This window comes from Petromyzon marinus, chromosome 19, assembly GCF_048934315.1.
Source record: "Petromyzon marinus isolate PM22_M1 ecotype Great Lakes invasive population chromosome 19, UKy_Petmar_22M1.pri1.0, whole genome shotgun sequence".
Taxonomy (NCBI): Eukaryota; Metazoa; Chordata; class Hyperoartia; order Petromyzontiformes; family Petromyzontidae; genus Petromyzon; species Petromyzon marinus.
Genome location: NC_133685.1, coordinates 5,950,071 through 5,967,792, shown reverse-complemented (window position 1 = coordinate 5,967,792; position 17,722 = coordinate 5,950,071). Strand labels below are relative to the sequence as shown.

The 17,722-nt window shown below is 48.3% G+C and overlaps 1 protein-coding gene across 1 annotated transcript in view; it reads right to left on the bottom strand.

Annotated features, from left to right (window-relative positions):
• LOC116943889 (calcitonin gene-related peptide type 1 receptor-like) overlaps positions 1-13,149 on the bottom strand; it is a 158,332-nt gene extending 145,183 nt beyond the window's left edge. Inside the window, exon 1 of the mRNA XM_076068096.1 lies at positions 5,247-13,149. The gene's annotated coding sequence lies outside the window, so the exon portion shown is untranslated. The remainder of the gene's footprint in view (positions 1-5,246) is intronic.
• Between the last annotated feature and the right edge of the window lie 4,573 nt (positions 13,150-17,722).

The window sequence follows — 17,722 nt, the reverse complement described above, 5'->3', positions numbered from 1 at the left end:
TCTCGCTCTCTTTCTCACGTCGTCTCTCTCTCTCTCACGTCGTCTCTCGCTCTCTCACGTCGTCTCTCTCTCACGTCGTCTCTCGCTCTCTCTCACGTCTCTCTCACGTCGTCTCTCTCTCACGTCGTCTCTCGCTCTCTCTCACGTCTCTCTCTCTCACGTCGTCTCTCTCACGTCGTCTCTCGCTCTCTCTCACGTCGTCTCTCTCTCACGTCGTCTCTCGCTCTCTCTCACGTCTCTCTCTCTCACGTCGTCTCTCTCTCTCACGTCGTCTCTCGCTCTCTCTCACGTCTCTCTCTCTCTCACGTCTCTCTCTCACGTCTCTCTCTTTTTTTAGACAAATATTTATTGGCAACCTTTAAAAAAATTCTACAGATACACAGTAATGGGTAAAGGAATAGGAGATGCAACACAAGCTTGATGGGGAGGAAAAGAAACTGAAAGATGTAATCAAACCACGTACAAAGTTTCAATTTACCTGAAGTTGTTATAAAAATACACGGAGCCTGTGTACAAATGCTGCTGCGCTGGAAAAAAATGGTATAAGATCTTATCATGAATCCCCTTCAATCCAGGCAACTTTACCATGATGCACAAGGGGAGAAAAACTAATTTCCGAGACAAAACGCGACAAGAAGCAAGCAATTTGTGTACAACTTCAACTATTCTATGAAATACACGTGGCTAAAATCTAAAAATCTACTTTTTTTGTATCCATGGACCCAAGGTGTGCGTGCGGGTGCAATGCTGCCAAGGCTTAGGCGCGCTCGCCACGGATGCGTCGTGCCAGCTGGATGTCCTTGGGCACGATGGTGACACGCTTGGCGTGAATCGCACACACGTTGGTGTCCTCAAAGAGCCCCACCAGGTAGGCCTCGCTTGCCTCCTTGCAAGGCGCCAATGGCAGCACTCTGGAAGCGCAGATCGGTCTTAAAGTGCTGCGCGATCTCACGAACCAGGCGCTGGACTGGCAGCTTGCGGATCAACAGCTCCGTCGACGTCTGGTAACGACGGCTCTCACGCAGCGCCACCGTGCCAGGTCGGTAACGGTGAGGCTTCTTTACACCGCCGGTGGACGGCGCACTCTTGCGAGCCACCTTGGTGGCCAGCTGTTTGCGTGGGGCCTCTCTCACGTCGTCTCTCTCTCTCTCACGTCTCTCTCTCTCACGTCTCTCTCTCTCTCACGTCGTCTCTCTCTCTCTCGTCTCTCTCTCTCTCACGTCTCTCTCTCACGTCTCTCTCTCTCACGTCTCTCTCTCACGTCGTCTCTCTCTCTCTCACGTCTCTCTCTCTCTCTCACGTCTCTCTCTCTCTCATGTCTCTCTCTCTCTCACGTCGTCTCTCTCACGTCTCTCTCTCTCTCTCGTCTCTCTCTCTCTCACGTCTCTCTCTCACGTCTCTCTCTCTCACGTCTCTCTCTCTCACGTCTCTCTCTTTCACGTCGTCTCTCTTTCACGTCGTCTCTCTCTCTCACATCGTCTCTCTCTCACGTCGTCTCTCTCGACACAAACCTGTGAGATCTTTAGCGGTATAGTCCCACGGGCAGCTGTGCGTACGACGCCACGTGTCATTTCTTTGGGGCGGTGGGGGGGGTTTCGTTTGCGGTCGTGTCGCCTTCGCGGTTTTTAAGTGCGTGCCCACACAACACAAATATATAGCTCGCGTCTGCGCTGCGACGGACGCAAGAGCGGCAGAGTCGCCCTTTGTCTCTCGTGGCACGGGAACTGGACGGGACGCACGAACGCACGAACGCGCGCACACTTCGGCAGTCATCATTTACGCATAAGGTTGTAATGTCATCACCGTGGTCATCATCATCGTCGTCGTCGTCATCATCATCGTGGATTGATCTATGCGTCGCTGGGAATATATACGGGTGCAGCATTGTAGTAAAATACATCAACATCGATGCATTAAGGGCTCGTGTATAAATGTGTATTGTCACGTTGCAGTGAAAGACAAAGTCACCATAATCACTCAATAATCGATGGGTCGTTGGTTATAAGGGTGTAGTTTTGGAGTGAAATACATTATCATCAATCTATGCGTTGTTGGCTGAAGGGTGCAACTTTGGAGCGAGACACCATAACCATCATCACCTCCTTGCCGACTGTTGCATGCGGCGCTATAGCAGGTGCAACTTTGGAGCGAGACACCATAAACATCATCACCTCCTTGCCGACTGTTGCATGCGGCGCTATAGCAGGTACCACCCGTGCTTCTACTGTACGCGTAGCAACATGCGATTACTGCAAATCATCGTCAGCCATGGCCAATCCAATGCTGAATGAAGTCTTGCCCAAATCGTCTCCTTCTCTGACGATCCTGCGATGCCACACTCCCTCTCACTCCTGCTCGTTGAGCTCGGTCCCATCGCTCCATCTCCGCGGACGTGCAACCTCCCTTCGACTGCCATTCATTCCATCACCAGCGTCGTATATCGGACATCGTTCCTGTCTGGCGAGGGACATGCCCTACCCCCCCGAAGCACCGCTTACTTTTTATTCACAGACAGAATGACCGAATGACATAATTCTAACTCGCAAATGCACGAAGTGTTCACGAAGGATGGAGGGAGAGACGCACGCACGCTGAAAATGTCACACAGATCAGCACGAGGGTTGGGGCCAGTGGCGGTGTTCACGGCATTATTAGCAGCTCAGGGGTCGCGTCAAGCGGTTCGGTGGAGCTCCCAATATTGCTCTAATTAAATTAAAATAAAACTTGGAACATAAATTAAAGCAATTTCGTTAATAAAACAAAAACTAATTTTAACCCCGTTCAATCTTGATTTGAAGCTTGTGTTAAGACCGAAACGTCGTGTTCTTTTATTAGTTTGTCTATCTACCCGACTTTACCCAAAGAATCAGAGAGTATTTAACCTGATTTTAAATCAGTTTTTTGTTATTTTACACTGTTGTTGAAAACATATCTCATGATGGTTGTTAAGGGCATCCCCCCCCCCCAACTCGTAGCTTTGGCCACCGAGGGTAGGGCAAGGCATCCCGTGCCTGCCCCACGCTCGTTACGCTCCTGATCGAGGCGCACGCCGAGCAAATTAATGCGCATGATGTTGGACTGCCGAGAAGATGGAGTGGGTTTGGACAGCAGGGCACGTAATCGCGATTAGAAGTCATGGCGATTGTGATTACGCTGCGTGGACGAGACTGCTCAGGGAGCGGCAGCCAAACGGGCGAAAGAACACGCTAGCGATGACAAGTTTTAACAACTTCTAAATTACACTATAAACTGTAAACACTTTTTTTTTATTTTACCAGGTAGGGCACGTTGAGCTATATAGCTTTTTTTTCAGAAGTGACCTGGCCACAAAAATCAACGATGTGGCTTATCACGTGGTGCATTTAAAGCGGCCAGATACTCTAAAGGAATGTTTCTAAATGTGGAGGGGAAAACCGGAGGACCCGGAGAAAAATCCACGCGACCACGGGGCGAAATACACGCAAACTCCAAATATACAGCAGGTCAGGAACGAAGCCACGGCCTCCTGTATACCAGGCGAGGCAGTTAACCTCTCGCCACCGTGGCACCCACAATTATTATTATCTCTGCGATTAAAACCGCGGAGACGAAGCTGTTAAACGGGTCGCGTAATTTGCAGGACTCTTGAGAGATGGCGACGGCTCTCATTCAGCAGTGGAATAACCACGGCTCATTATAATAATCATGAGTCTATATAAGCCAACATGCAGCGCAGTAAAATAGAGTGTATACAATAATGCAATTGTGTTCAATATCTGTAACATTTATACACAGGCGAACATGTATACCGAATATTAAATTCACAATTGTATCATGGAGCATAGCGCAAACATCATGAGGCCATAAATGACAACTGCGTTGTATCACACAAGTGGCTGAAATAAAGGCTGCTCAATAACATTGGACTCAGACGGATTTACGTTTTCATGTGGAGAGACAGGATGGAGTTCTGATTAAAATATATGATTTGTTACCTCTTATGTAATAATAACCATTTTCTTACATTACGCTGCGGCTAAACGAATTGCTTTGTACACAAATCAAAAGATATAGGATCTCAAGTTTCGTTTTATAAACCGTTAGATTAGGCCAAAGGGGTCGGCATCCAAAATAAAACAATGAGAGCCATGTTTTTTGGAAATCGGTAAAAAAAAAGAAACCCCGACTCAATATTTAAAGAGCCGCAATGCAATGCGAATACAAGACGGTGGTGGTCCTTAATAAATAACCGTCAAGAAGCGGTCCTTTTAAAAAGAGCCGCATGCCCAAGCAGGTTGCCGACCCCTGGTGTAGGTAGGGCAAGGCCTTGTCAGCGAGCGACTATTATCGAAGCGGCTGTGGCTTCGATACACCGGCCTCGAGCCCAGCCACAATGCCGCATCCGGGCCGCCTGTGTTTTCCCAGTGTGGGTGTTTATACACTGCACCAGGCGCCCATTTATGAAACAAAAAAAGGCTGCCTTGACCTCAGGGAAGCCCCCAAAACAGGGTGTGATAACCACTCGCCGCTTGTATAGATGGTTGAACTTCTTTCGCCACCGTGAGTAGCCAACCGAGGCAAGGGCCACTGATGTTAGCCGTGGCCGGGAATCGAAGAGCAGGTCTCAAAGCACTGTGTCATCGCTCTCCACATTCAGACGCGCATACGACGAACACTACGAATCATATATCCTACATATCAGACGAATCATTCGTAAATAACAACTGTGGCGTACCGTGCAGATCTTCATAGGTGCTGCCCAGTGCCGGATTAAGCTAGTGCGGGGCCTGTAGCATATGTTATAAAGGGGCCCTAAATAAAAACATGAATATTAAAACACATTTTTTTGTTAATTGCATAGTAAAGTAATTGTATTGTTTTCATTTGCTATACAGCCAGATAATACGACAAACAGCTAACCTTAAACACCCAGTCGTTCATCAAAGTTTAAGGTGGTATAGTACTATAGTAATAGAGCAAGTGCAGAATCACTGAGCCGGAAGTGATAGCTTGAAAGCGTTTAGCGCGGGGCCCTTGAAAGTGCGGGGCCCGTAGCTACTACTACTAGCTACTACACGTGTAGCAGCTACTACGTAATTACGTAGTAGCTACTACGGATTTATGTAGTAGCTACTACGTAATTATGTAGTAGCTACTACATGTGGAGCTACTTTTGCTACAAAGGATAATCCGGCACTGGCGCTGCCACAAAACTATCGTCTGTTAAGTCGACACGGGGAGGAATCTTCAGCTTTCGTGTGTCCTACCTCACGTAACGGAGTTGGTGAGAGCTGGCGCCGGGGAGGAGGAGGAGGAGGGCGGGGGGGGAGGAGGTTTTAATCCAGCAGTGGATCGATCGTCGCCAATGCTTGATCCCCACGTGCCGCGCAGGCGGAGAAAGAATATCGTCGTTCGATCCACCGCTACCTCGGTCGCGTTGGGACGCGTGCAGCAATCGCCAACGCGTCTCGTGCTGCAGCGCTCGAAGCTGTAATCGAGCTGTAATCGAGCGAAGCTGTAATCGAGCGATGGCCCGCGACACCGCACCTGCAATCCGGAGATTCGCTTCGATCTCACGGCCTCGATCTCACGGCGCGGACGGTTGGGACAATCGGCAAGCTTTCTCGAATCCACCTTCGCCGCAGGCCACCAAAGAGAGCGGATTAAAAAAAACAACAACAACAACAATGGGTGCATCGCAGTCGGCCGGCAGTTCGGGTGTGGTGGGGTAAAGTGTTGGGTCTTAGCACAGCTCCAACGTGTTTGAGAGAAGAATTTAACAAAAAATAGCGCGTGGAGGAGCAGGTCAAAGGATCAATTCTCCGGCGCTCATTCTATCGAGTCCAACCTTCCGCCAACGCAGTTGAGGTGAGCGGGTAAGTGCAGGGCTGCGGATTTAACCCGTCTTCTCGTGCAACGTCGTTCACTCGCGAGATACCGTTCAGGTGGACCGAGGCGGCTGGGAGTGTCAACAGCTGCCAAGCCCAGCTGAAACAACGTTTGCCTGTTAAATGATTTCACGAGCTGGCCCTCCTACAGGTGCTGCACGTCAGTTTCAATGGATAAGACGCGCGGCGCATTATTTTGAGTCAATTATTGAGTGACGCAGCAGGGCGATCCATGCTTAGATATCCCACTTATAATGATAACATTGCCCAGCAGTGAAAATTACAAAGGGTTGTGAACGACACATGCAATAGGAACGCAATTATTTTTCTTTTATTTAAAATATATATTCCGAATAAAAAAAACTAAAGCTCTTTTCCGAAGTCTTTAACATATTTTCTTCCCAGCTACAATTGTCAGCGCACACCTCCTCACTTCTTCCCACGTCGACCCCTGAACAAGAGAGACTTACTGCACCGAATCAGATGACATCTGGTCACGAAGGCACATAGCTATCCCAGGTAGATGGCCAGCCGTCCATGCCAACCAATGAATCAATGTTGATGCAAATTGCCCTAATTCTAGTCGGCCCCGATTAGTAAAGTGAATGGGCGACTGTCATGACTTGCCAGGTGTTGTAGGCATGTAAATGTTGTGGGTTTACTCTCCAACACACCGGTGTGCTGAACTAGTCACGAATTGGCATGCTTTGTTTACGTGACAAACCTGATGAATTGGCTATTTCGGGTGGTGGTGGGTTTAACGGCACATTTATATTTACGAGATGTAACCCAAAATAATATCTTATGTAACTCCCTCGTACATATCCGTGGTGGGTTGTCCCCGGATTATCCGCATGATTTCTGCCACATCAAGCCAAACAGACTCATCTGTGGTATCGCTCACACATTTTCGGTTTAGTAGCACCCTCCTGAGACTCATATTTTAGTGGATAAACAAGGGGTATTATCATTACATACAAAAATTTGGTTAGAGCCTTTAACAGACTGTAGGGGTAAGGAGTCTGGCATTGCCATTATTATAATCGTCATTATTATATCGCTAACGTGGGATCACTGAGATGATGTGCGTGTGATAGGAGGAAAAGGATGGCTGGCAACTTCTGACAGATATCGAGAATGGTGGGCTGCGCTCATTGGCAAATTTTGTCCCTAACGGCTGGGGATCAGAAAAGTATAACAACACGAACGTTCCACGCGTGGGGTTCACCTCCACCACCACGATGATGATGATGGATCACCCTTAAGTCGTCGCCTCTCCAGCTTCCTCATTGCTGAAGATTGACACTGAGGGCGCTTGATTTGAATCGCACGCCCAGAAATAGGCGTTCTTAACATTCGTTGATCAGTCAATCATTCAATTACGCACACCTGGTGCAAGGAACAGGTTTCCACAATTTGATCTCCAGCCTGAGCGCTCTCTCTGTCTCTGCTTTGCCATCAGCCCCAGCAGCGGCAGCGTTATGAGCAACTGCTGGATGATTGCCTTGCACAGACGTATTATCTCTCTCTGTATGCCAGTCGGCAATAATGGCCTTTCATTAATCTCTGTCCATGATATTTACTCGAGAACTCTGCAATAGACACTACCAGTGGCATCGATGTGTTCAAATGTGTACTTCATTCGCTGCGTTGTTGTTGTTGTTGTTTATTACGCGACAACAAAATATAGCTGCGTTAGTCGCGGATCACATTGGACATCTGTGAATAAAAAGAGCTTCACAGCTCATCGGATTTCTCCAGGATAAATACAGATGCTGATTCTGAGCACATCGCTCGCTCGCTCACGCACGCACGCCGTAGGGAGCTCTCTCTCGAGAGAGAGAGCCCCTCTCGAGGGTTTTCGGACTCCTCTTCCTCACACGCACTCGTTGCACACAAAGCGCTCGCGACAAATAAAGGAACACAGTGCCTCGGTGATCTTGTCAAGGAGGAGTGTAAACCTTCATCGCGCGAACTCCGCGAGTCGTCGCAGCAGAAGCAGCTTTTGGCTCGCCGTTGAACAAATACAATTCTAGTACGACGCTTCGCCAGTAATTACAACTATCATCATCAGGCGACAGCCAGAGTTGTTACCGGCGAAACGTCACCTTACTCGAATTGTAAATGTTGTAATGGGTTTACTCTCCAACACACCGGTGTGCTGAACTAGTAACGAATTGCGCAAATTTTCTTTACGTGACAAACCTTACTCATTGGGCGTGTCGGGTGGTGGCGGGTTTAAAGACACTTTTATATTTAACGCGAGCTAACCCCAAAACAAACCCCTCGATTATACATGGATAATAAAATATTGGTCGCGAAAGCCTACTTCGTTGTTAAACGCACTTCTCCGTTTTCCCACAAGATGGCAACGTTGGGCGCTCTGCACGACGCGCTAATTGACATGCGTGGGGGATGCTCCCGTGTCGACCGAGTGAAAAGGTCAAACGCCTGTTTGACCTTTTCCCATGGGTGGATGGGATGCAGATCCGTGTTGATTAAAGCTGATGTGTTTGGGACAGCACAATCGCGTGCCACTTACAAAGTGAAGCCCGATGATTTAAACAAAACTAAAAAATGTCATCATCATCATCAGTCGCGGTTAAGGTAAGCGATGTTGTCACGGAGGTCACGGAGATCGTGGCTTTGAATGAAGACCCTGAACTTTTGGACATGGCTGTTGAAAAGCATTGGGTTAGACGCGTCCAGGGTTTTGACTCGGGTAAAACACCAGATAGAACGCGTAGATACACAGAGAGACACAGACATAAACACACACAACCACATCGGGAGATAGACAGAGACCCATGAAGATACGCAGAGAGATACGGAGATATACAGAGACACACGCACAGACATGCAGAGATATACAGAGACACAGAGATACACATAGACACGGAAATAGACAGAGAGACACAGAGACACACAGACACATGTGGAGATATCCAGAGAGACACAGAGATACACAGAGAGGCACGTAGGTACACACACAGACAGACATGGAGGGACACGGAGCTAAACAGGGACGTAGATACGCTCACATTTACGGACACCACCGAGAGATAGAGAGATACACAGGGACGTGGAGATATTGGACGAAGATTCTGAGATCGAGAGACGCCTATGCGAAACAAAAAAAATGTTGATTGAGAGTTTATTTTCATAACAATATTTCACGTGGGAAAAAAGAAAATCCCCTGAGATGGGACATCTCGTTTGCACGGGTATCGGTGGTGCCAAATGGCAGGTGTATAGCAAAACACGTAACGGCATCGAGATAGAATCAGAATTTGTATTTATACTGGGGGACTCCGATGAGCCATAAAGCTCCGTTTCGCAGATACCCAGTAGGGGCTGGTAAGAACGTTGTTGTGAGTGGAGCGCTGGGCGCCTAAAATTAAACGGGTTTGCACAATGGGGGGGGGGAGGGGTTGGCACAGTGGGGGGTACAGCTGATGGTGCATCTACCGGTCATCTCAGTCAGCCAACCCATGGCACCTGATGAGTCTGTCCCGTGACCTCCTGCCATCCGAGCCTTCGACACACCACGTGGCCCTCAAAGTGCACCTAGCCTGGCACAAACGCCGTCACTTGGTGGCGAATATTGGGGATTGGTATTGGTAAGTACGTTGCACAGAGACAGACAAGGAGATACACACGGAGTAACACAAATAACCTTGGCCATGAATTGCATTGCAACTCCACTGCTGGACAATTTGAAAAAGAATTTATTTAGAACTGTTTTAGTGGTTTTTTTTAGTGTTGTTGCCCTTCCCCCGCACTTCCGATGAGCACGGTTGGCTACGTACGGTGAGAAAGAAGTTCAGCATACATACAGGCAAGTGTAGTACATTTCTATTACATCACTTTGTCAATCCACCGCAGGATTGAGGAAGGCCTCCTCCTCGCCGTGTGGGTCATGGATGTTGTTTGACCATACTTCACCGCGCTGGTCAGTGCGGGTTGGTGCTTTTAAGGAGGGCTCTAAGGATGAGTGTCGATATCACTCGCCACTTCCGTGAGTTTGGTCGTCTGTGGGAATCAAAATCGGTTCAATCGGGTTATTTTGCACGCAGCACCGCTAACCATTGCGCCACCGCTCCACCCAGACACCTCCGTCACTACACACGATGCTGTGTTCAGATGTGAAATAGAATAAACAACGGTAAGGTGGGATGTTAACGACCTCGTCTGGTATACAGGAGGTTGTGGGTTCGATCCCGACCCTGACGCCTGCTGTATATTTGGAGTTTGTGTGTTTCTGTTTCCGTGGTCGCGTGGACTTTTTCTCCGGGTCCTCCGGTTTTTCCCTCCACATTTAGAATCAACATCACGCGTTTATAGTATCCGGCTGCTATAAATTTCCACTTGATAAGCCACTTTGTTGAGCTATCATTTGTGGCCAGGCCGCTTCTGAAACATAGCTATATAGCTCAGTGGGCATTACCTGGTAAAATAAAAACATATATATTTTTTTTATTTAGTTTGATAGTTTAACTTCTTTCTCAGGGATTTCCGCAGAAAAACGAACGTCAACATCTTAGCTCTCTCCCTCTCTCCCTGCGTGTGTATTCATCATTGGCGTCTTGGCTTTTCCCCGGACGCCATCGTGCCAAGCCAGCACCCGTGCGATCTTGGGACCAAGGTTTAAATTGGTACAAATCCCCGCTGGATAACGGTTGGGATGGCTTCAGATCCAATCACGACGATTACACAAACCTTTATTCACACTCCCCCCCACCCTCAACAACCCCCTCCCATAGCAAAATTGCTGTTTGCACTTGATTTGGGCAACTCGCAGCTCTGGTGGTACAAACACTGTGACGATGCCACGCTGGGGAAATCTACATTCGCTTTTTGCGCAACTTTGCGTGGATGTGTTGCGAAGATTTCTCTCTCTCTCTCAGTCTCAGTCTCTCGCTCTCTGGTCTTCTTCTTCGTCTCCGTCCACCAAAGGCGAATGTCCTTCCGGTGTCGAGCACAATTCAGTGCCGGCACTGACCGCACACCATGAGATCTCACGCAGTGGGGGGGGGGGGGGGGGGAGCCTCCCTCGAGCGAGAGCACCTCTCTCTTCCCGGTCCGCGTCTCGCGGCGGTAGTCTCAGTAGCAGCTGGCAAGCTCCCTGACGCGTACTCGAGCTGTACCTCATTCCGTTGGGTACCGACGACCTTTCTAGTTGCTGTAAGTTCCGTTGAGTTCCTCGAGAAGCGCAAGTTCCTTAAGAAGCTCCCCAACACGTGCAGTGAAACGTCGGACAGCGTGCCGAACGGCGCAGATTTTCGACACGAACTCACTGGGAATTTTTTTCGGGAAGTGAGCTTCTTTTTTGGTGAATTAAAGTTTACGAACTGAAGAAGCTCCCAGCATGTTCAGCGAATCGTCGGACATCGTGTCGAGTAACACGCGATTACAAGCCGAATACGCATCGGAGCTAATCGCTTGAACCTGCAGTTTTAAGTGCCCCCTCTGTGGCGACAGACGAAGAAGACCACTGACTGAGTGACTCGATGCAAGTCTGCCAGTTTACCAAGTCTTAAGAATGTTCCCAGCCAGACAGGAATGCACTTTATTGATAGAAGCAGCAGTTGCAGCGATGGACACAGCGATGCAATCTGACCCCGGTGCTGGTAGCACAATGACAAGCGTTTCTAAAATAAAAATGAAACGGTAAAGGTGCAGAGCCCTGGCAATTCTCGCTCAGAAGGGCCCTCCACTCACGGGAAACCCTAAGGGGAGCCCCTTTAGAAGGTACTTTTGTTCAAGCCAGACGTCTTGGAAGAGGTCGGAGTACCCACACTTTACCCCACCACACGTGATCCCTGCCGATTAACACATTTCGGTGAACCCATTTATACTGCTGGGTGGGTAGAAGCGGTGGGGGCGGGCGGGCGGGGGGAGGGGGTTAAGAAAAAGTGCCCCACTCTTTAAAATTTCCGCACCAGAAGATCAAACCCAACCGGCGACCTCTGTGCATTGCGACTCCGATGCGCCGCTTACCGTACACACCGCTGTGGCAAGTGTCGTCTTCAAAAGCACAAAATCCCATTCTTGCATTGGGATCAAATTTCTAAAATAAATTATTTAACAAAAATACTTGACAAAACCGACTGCCACCCGTATACATATAACGCAAGGTTTCCCAGAGTGTGAACTTATCACGGAAACACGAGTTTATGTTATTTAGATTATTTGGCTTCTGTACATTTCCACGTGATGATAAGCCACTTCGTTAAAGCTGTCATTTGTGATAGCCAGGTCGCTTCTGAAAAATAAGCGAATAGGTCGTTGGCCTTTTGTATTGTTTGTAGTTGTAACTTTCTGACCAGATACCTACTGGACACCCGTGGAAAAGGAGCTTCACAGCTCATCGGATTCCTCCAGTATAAATAAAGATTCTGATCCTCATTCAAAGCCACAGTAGCATACATTGTCTCAGCACCCTAATGTTTCATCACCGGCCACAGGAATGTAAGCAGGGCTTCCGTGCACCACGCTGTATTAATGGCAGTGCCAACATTCAACTGTCAAAACATCGTTTATTAAAACGGCACGTTGCTTAAACAGCAGCTAAAAGTGTCCCGACCAAATTTTGTTCCAAATGTTATGGCTGATGTACTCTTAGCACGCTGCACTCGGAAGCTAAGCGACGTGGGTTTAGCGAACAGCATCAGCGGCGAGCTGAATCGGTTTAAAAAATATATATATATATCTCCCCAACTTTTATGAAGTAGCGTGTTGAAGTAATGTTTAAACAGCGGCAGTAGGGCCAAATGCCCCCCCACCTGAGCGAGTCTCTCTGAATGTCCTTTCAGTCGAGGCCCTTTTGCCAGTCGTAGGGCTGGCTAAAAGGGCTGCGCCTTGAACATTTTAACCTGGGGGTTCACGCGAGGTTTGAACCGACACGCTCACCCCAAAGCGCCGCCGGTGTCACGGATCGTGTCTACGACCTTCGGGCCATTGACACTTTGCCGCACCGGGTAAACAAGACGCAACAATCATTGTGTGTGGGCTTTTTGGTTTTACCTCCCCCCCCTCCTCTCTCTCTCTCTATCCCCCGGCGCCCGCCCACTCTCTCCAATGTGTGCGGCGATATATAAAACAAAACAAAACGAAATATATAAAAAAAACTCGGCTTGAAAGCAAAACGTGGGCACGACTACAAGGGTAGCCAGCAAACAGCTCCCCCGGGGGGCGGGCGGGGGGGGGCGGGGTTTGAATTTAATGCGACGCAGATGACAACGAAAAAAAATCCCCCACAACAAACAAACGACTCCCCCCCCCCCTACCCCGCCATCGCTCAAAGAGAGGGCAGCTTCTCGAATGGACGCGGAGGCGCACAGACGTCAAACAAGGGCAAAAGAACATCTCGCGAATCCAGAAAAGGTATTCCCCAAGCCCTCCCATCCCATCGCTCCCCCCACGCATGAACCCACAGGGGGAAACGTTCCCATGAGAATATAGCAACGGCGTTCGCCTCCGGGGGGAGGACGGAAAAAACCCCCCGCAAACAAGAGCCTCTATCAGCCGGAGGCAGACACCCCCACCACCCCCACCCCCCCCCCCTTAGGGGTGTTTCCCCACTTGTCTATTTGAAGGGCATCTGGATGGAGCAGCTTTTGTAATGGTTGGAGAACTTAACGCGCTCTTTCACCTTATCAGAGAAGGGAACAAAACGGCCGACCGAGAAGGCGCCAGCCCAACAAAATACTACGCCACGCGATGCACGCCCGAGTAGTCATGCGCGCGCGTGTAGGTGCTCGATAACAGCACTTGCCCCTACAGTATGTTACGGCTATACGGGGGATCTTTGTCTGTTTTGTGTAGGTGCTCGATAACAGCACTTGCCCCAACAGTATGTTACGGCTATACGGGGGATCTTTGTCTGTTTTTGTGTAGGTGCTCGATAACAGCACTTGCCCCAACAGTATGTTAAGGCTATACGGGGGATCTTTGCCTGTTTTTTTGTGTAGGTGCTCGATAACAGCACTTGCCCCAACAGTCTGTTACGGCTATACGGGGGATCTTTGCCTGTTTTTTTTGTGTAGGTGCTCGATAACAGCACTTGCCCCAATAGTATGTTACGGCTATACGGGGGATCTTTGTCTGTTTTGTGTAGGTGCTCGATAACAGCACTTGCCCCAACAGTATGTTACGGCTATACGGGGGATCTTTGTCTGTTTTGTGTAGGTGCTGGATAACAGCACTTGCCCCAACAGTATGTTAAGGCTATACGGGGGATCTTTGTCTGTTTTTTTTGTGTAGGTGCTCGCTAACAGCACTTGCCCCAACAGTATTTTAAGGCTATACGGGGGATCTTTGTCTTTTTGTGTATGTGCTCGATAACAGCACTTGCCCCAACAGTCTGTTACGGCTATACGGGGGATCTTTGCCTGTTTTTGTGTAGGTGCTCGATAACAGCACTTGCCCCAACAGTATGTTACGGCTATACGGGGGATCTTTGTCTTTTTGTGTAGGTGCTCGCTAACAGCACTTGCCCCAACAGTATTTTAAGGCTATACGGGGGATCTTTGTCTTTTTGTGTGTAGGTGCTCGCTAACAGCACTTGCCCCGACAGTATGTTAAGGCTATACGGGGGATCTTTGCCTTTTTGTGTGTAGGTGCTCGCTAACAGCACTTGCCCCAACAGTATGTTAAGGCTATACGGGGGATTTTTGCCTTTTTGTGTGTAGGTGCTCGCTAACAGCACTTGCCCCAACAATATGTTAAGGCTATACGGGGGATCTTTGTCTGTTTTTGTGTAGGTGCTCGCTAACAGCACTTGCCCCAACAGTATGTTAAGGCTATACGGGGGATCTTTGTCTTTTTTGTGGAGGTGCTCGCTAACAGCACTTGCCCCAACATTATGTTAAGGCTATACGGGGGATCTTTGTCTGTTTTTGTGTAGGTGCTCGCTAACAGCACTTGCCCCAACAGTATGTTACGGATATACGGGGGATCTTTGTCTTTTTTGTGTAGGTGCTCGCTAACAGCACTTGCCCCAACAGTATGTTAAGGCTATACGGGGGATATGTCTTTTTTGTGTAGGTGCTCGCTAACAGCACTTGCCCCAACATTATGTTAAGGCTATACGGGGGATCTTTGTCTGTTTTTGTGTAGGTGCTCGCTAACAGCACTTGCCCCAACACTATGTTTAGTCTTTACGGGAGATCTTTGTCTTTGTGTGTGCGCGTGGGGAGCGGTGGTACAGCGGTTAGCGCGCTGCATTACCACCGATAACAGTGGCGAATATTTCAACCGGTCCTGGGCCTCCCCTAGATTGACTCAGCCTCAAATGGGTACCTGGTGCGGTGCGTAAACATCGCCACTCGAGAGACAAAGGCGGCCGGGTGTGGTGCTGGCAACCCCACCCCCTCGTGTGCCGTGCCACCATCATAGGTGCTGCTCGCTCACAGAACTTGCTATGCGGAGGATATTTGACCTCGTTTATATGTATGTGCGTGTGATTGATTGGTAAAATGCAGCTGTACTTTTCCACTAAGTTTCGATTTAAAGCTTTCGTGACTGCAGGGATTCATCTTCTTGGTTCTTTCGGTAAAGTCACGTAGAATGGAAATAAAATAATAAAAATAAAACATAATAAAATAAAATTCTCACGACGTTTCGGCCACAACACAAGTGGCCTTCTTCAGGTGAAGGAACATAACTGTCGGGACGACAGCGCTTCAATGAACACTGCTAAGCTTCCCAGCGTCTTTTAAGCTGGGTGGGAGGAGCAGAGCGCCTTAACAAAGGAGTTTACATATCAACCGAGGAATTTAGCATTGAAATAGCTGTGTTAAAGTGTTGGATTAGCAGGGTGTTAAAGTCATAAATTAGCATGTAACTGGGAGATTAGCATGATGTTAATGTGAGGGATTAGCATGTAACTGGTCACGGAAGTAGCTATGTTAAAGTCAGAGTTTACATATCAACAGAGGCATTTAGTATATCGACTCTAAAGAACTGCAACTACCCAACTATCATACAATACGCCGATGTGAAAGAACTAAGTATAAACTACGTCAATATAATAAATGTACTCAATATATTCTTCAATAAGTTGAGCCATTAACATAAAGAAACTAGGTATACACTACACTATATAATGAAAACCACATAGTAAACTGATAAAAAACTAAAATATAAACTACATCAATGTTATCAATAAACTCAATATACTCTCCAATCAGCTGAGCTACTAACAATAAGTCGTTATACATTACAATTCTATGTCGAAAAAAAGGTGGCGGTTTTTTTTTTCTTTTCAACGTTAGCACCACGGAAAGCGACTTTTCCACTGTTTACATAACGTTTTCGCATTCAATTTTGCTTCCACAGTGATGTGACGGTCAGCGCGCCGGACTACTTCCGATGCAGAGGGCACCAGTTCTATGCCATCTCCTAGGGTGGCAGCTGAAACTGGAAAGTTTCTTAAAATTCCCTCCGCGCCTCTGCATGGCGCAGCCAGCAGTGCGAACGGGTCACTCCACAGCGAGTCGAACGGTAATGTCACGTGCGGCGGAGGGGTAACGCGTCGGTGCTTCCCGCCCTCTTAACACGACATCTACACCGGACAACTGTGAAAAAAAAAGAGCTTCATAAGCTCATCGAATTCCTCCAGTCTAAATATAGATTCTGATCTAGCCAGCGTGGTAAAAATAAGCCAAATGTCTATAAAACTAGTCACTTTATTTTAACCAGGCAAGGCCCACTGAGCTATGTAGATGTTTTTTTCAGAAGCAACCCGGTCACAAATTATAATTGAACGAAGTGGCTCATCATGTGCAAATGTATAGCAGCCAAATACTCTTCACGCGTGATGTTGATTCTAAGTGTGGAGAGAAAACCCGGAGGACGCGGAGGAAAATCTACTAGACCAGGGGCAGAGAGACACGCAAACTCAACATATACAGGCGTCAGGGTCTGGATAGAACCCACGACCTCCTGCATACCAGGCGAGGTAGTTAACATCTCGCCACCGTGGCACCCCAACCACCGCCATCGCTGTTCCACTCCATCCAGCAGTGGACTGTAAGCCAAAACAACTATTTTAATAGTCGCGTCACGACGTGACTGCGGGAGTGATGATAGTCGCGTGGACACCTTGCAACAATCACGCGTTTCAAATCAAAACGTATTTATTTGCCCCAACCATGCTTTAGAAAAAGAGTGCTTACTTACGCTGGCGCTGGCGCCAACAAAAAACACCGCCGCAGCTAATGAGACAAAATTAGCATACACAAATTCACGTTCACGCTTTCAATCTCGCCGTATTGATTGCATGTTTTGGACACTGGGGATTAGCTATAAACAGACCGAGACTAAAAATCTAAAGTCTAAGTATTTTCCTTTTCAGATGAGCATGGAGGGCAGCTCCTCCTCTCCTGTTTACAGGCGTAAGCCGGCGGTGGAAATTCCGCGTTCATATGGCGGCGGCGGGGGGGCGAGTACATCCACAGGACGACTGTTGACGTCTCCACCACGTGGTTACTCATTTCGTCGACTCTAGAGAGCGGAATGATTGGCCGAGTCAACCCCCCCCCCAGACCCACCAAAATAGGATTCGACTGCCAAAGTTGCGATTGCGAACCGCATCATTCTGGGGCCCCTGGGTCACACCGCACGTGAGCGCGGCTATTGAGCAGGAGGAAAAAAAAAGACCCACGCGTACGAGAAGCGTGGCAACACCATTGCCGTTGACTACGACACAGACACCGCTGACCCCTACGTCCAACGCCACGTGTTGCTGCACGCCGTTTTGGTGAAGTGCCCTTTATTATTTACCATGGTGAAAATAACTCGGATTTTTTTTTTGTTTCTCCAAAGGAAGAAAAATGTAGTGCATCGATTAC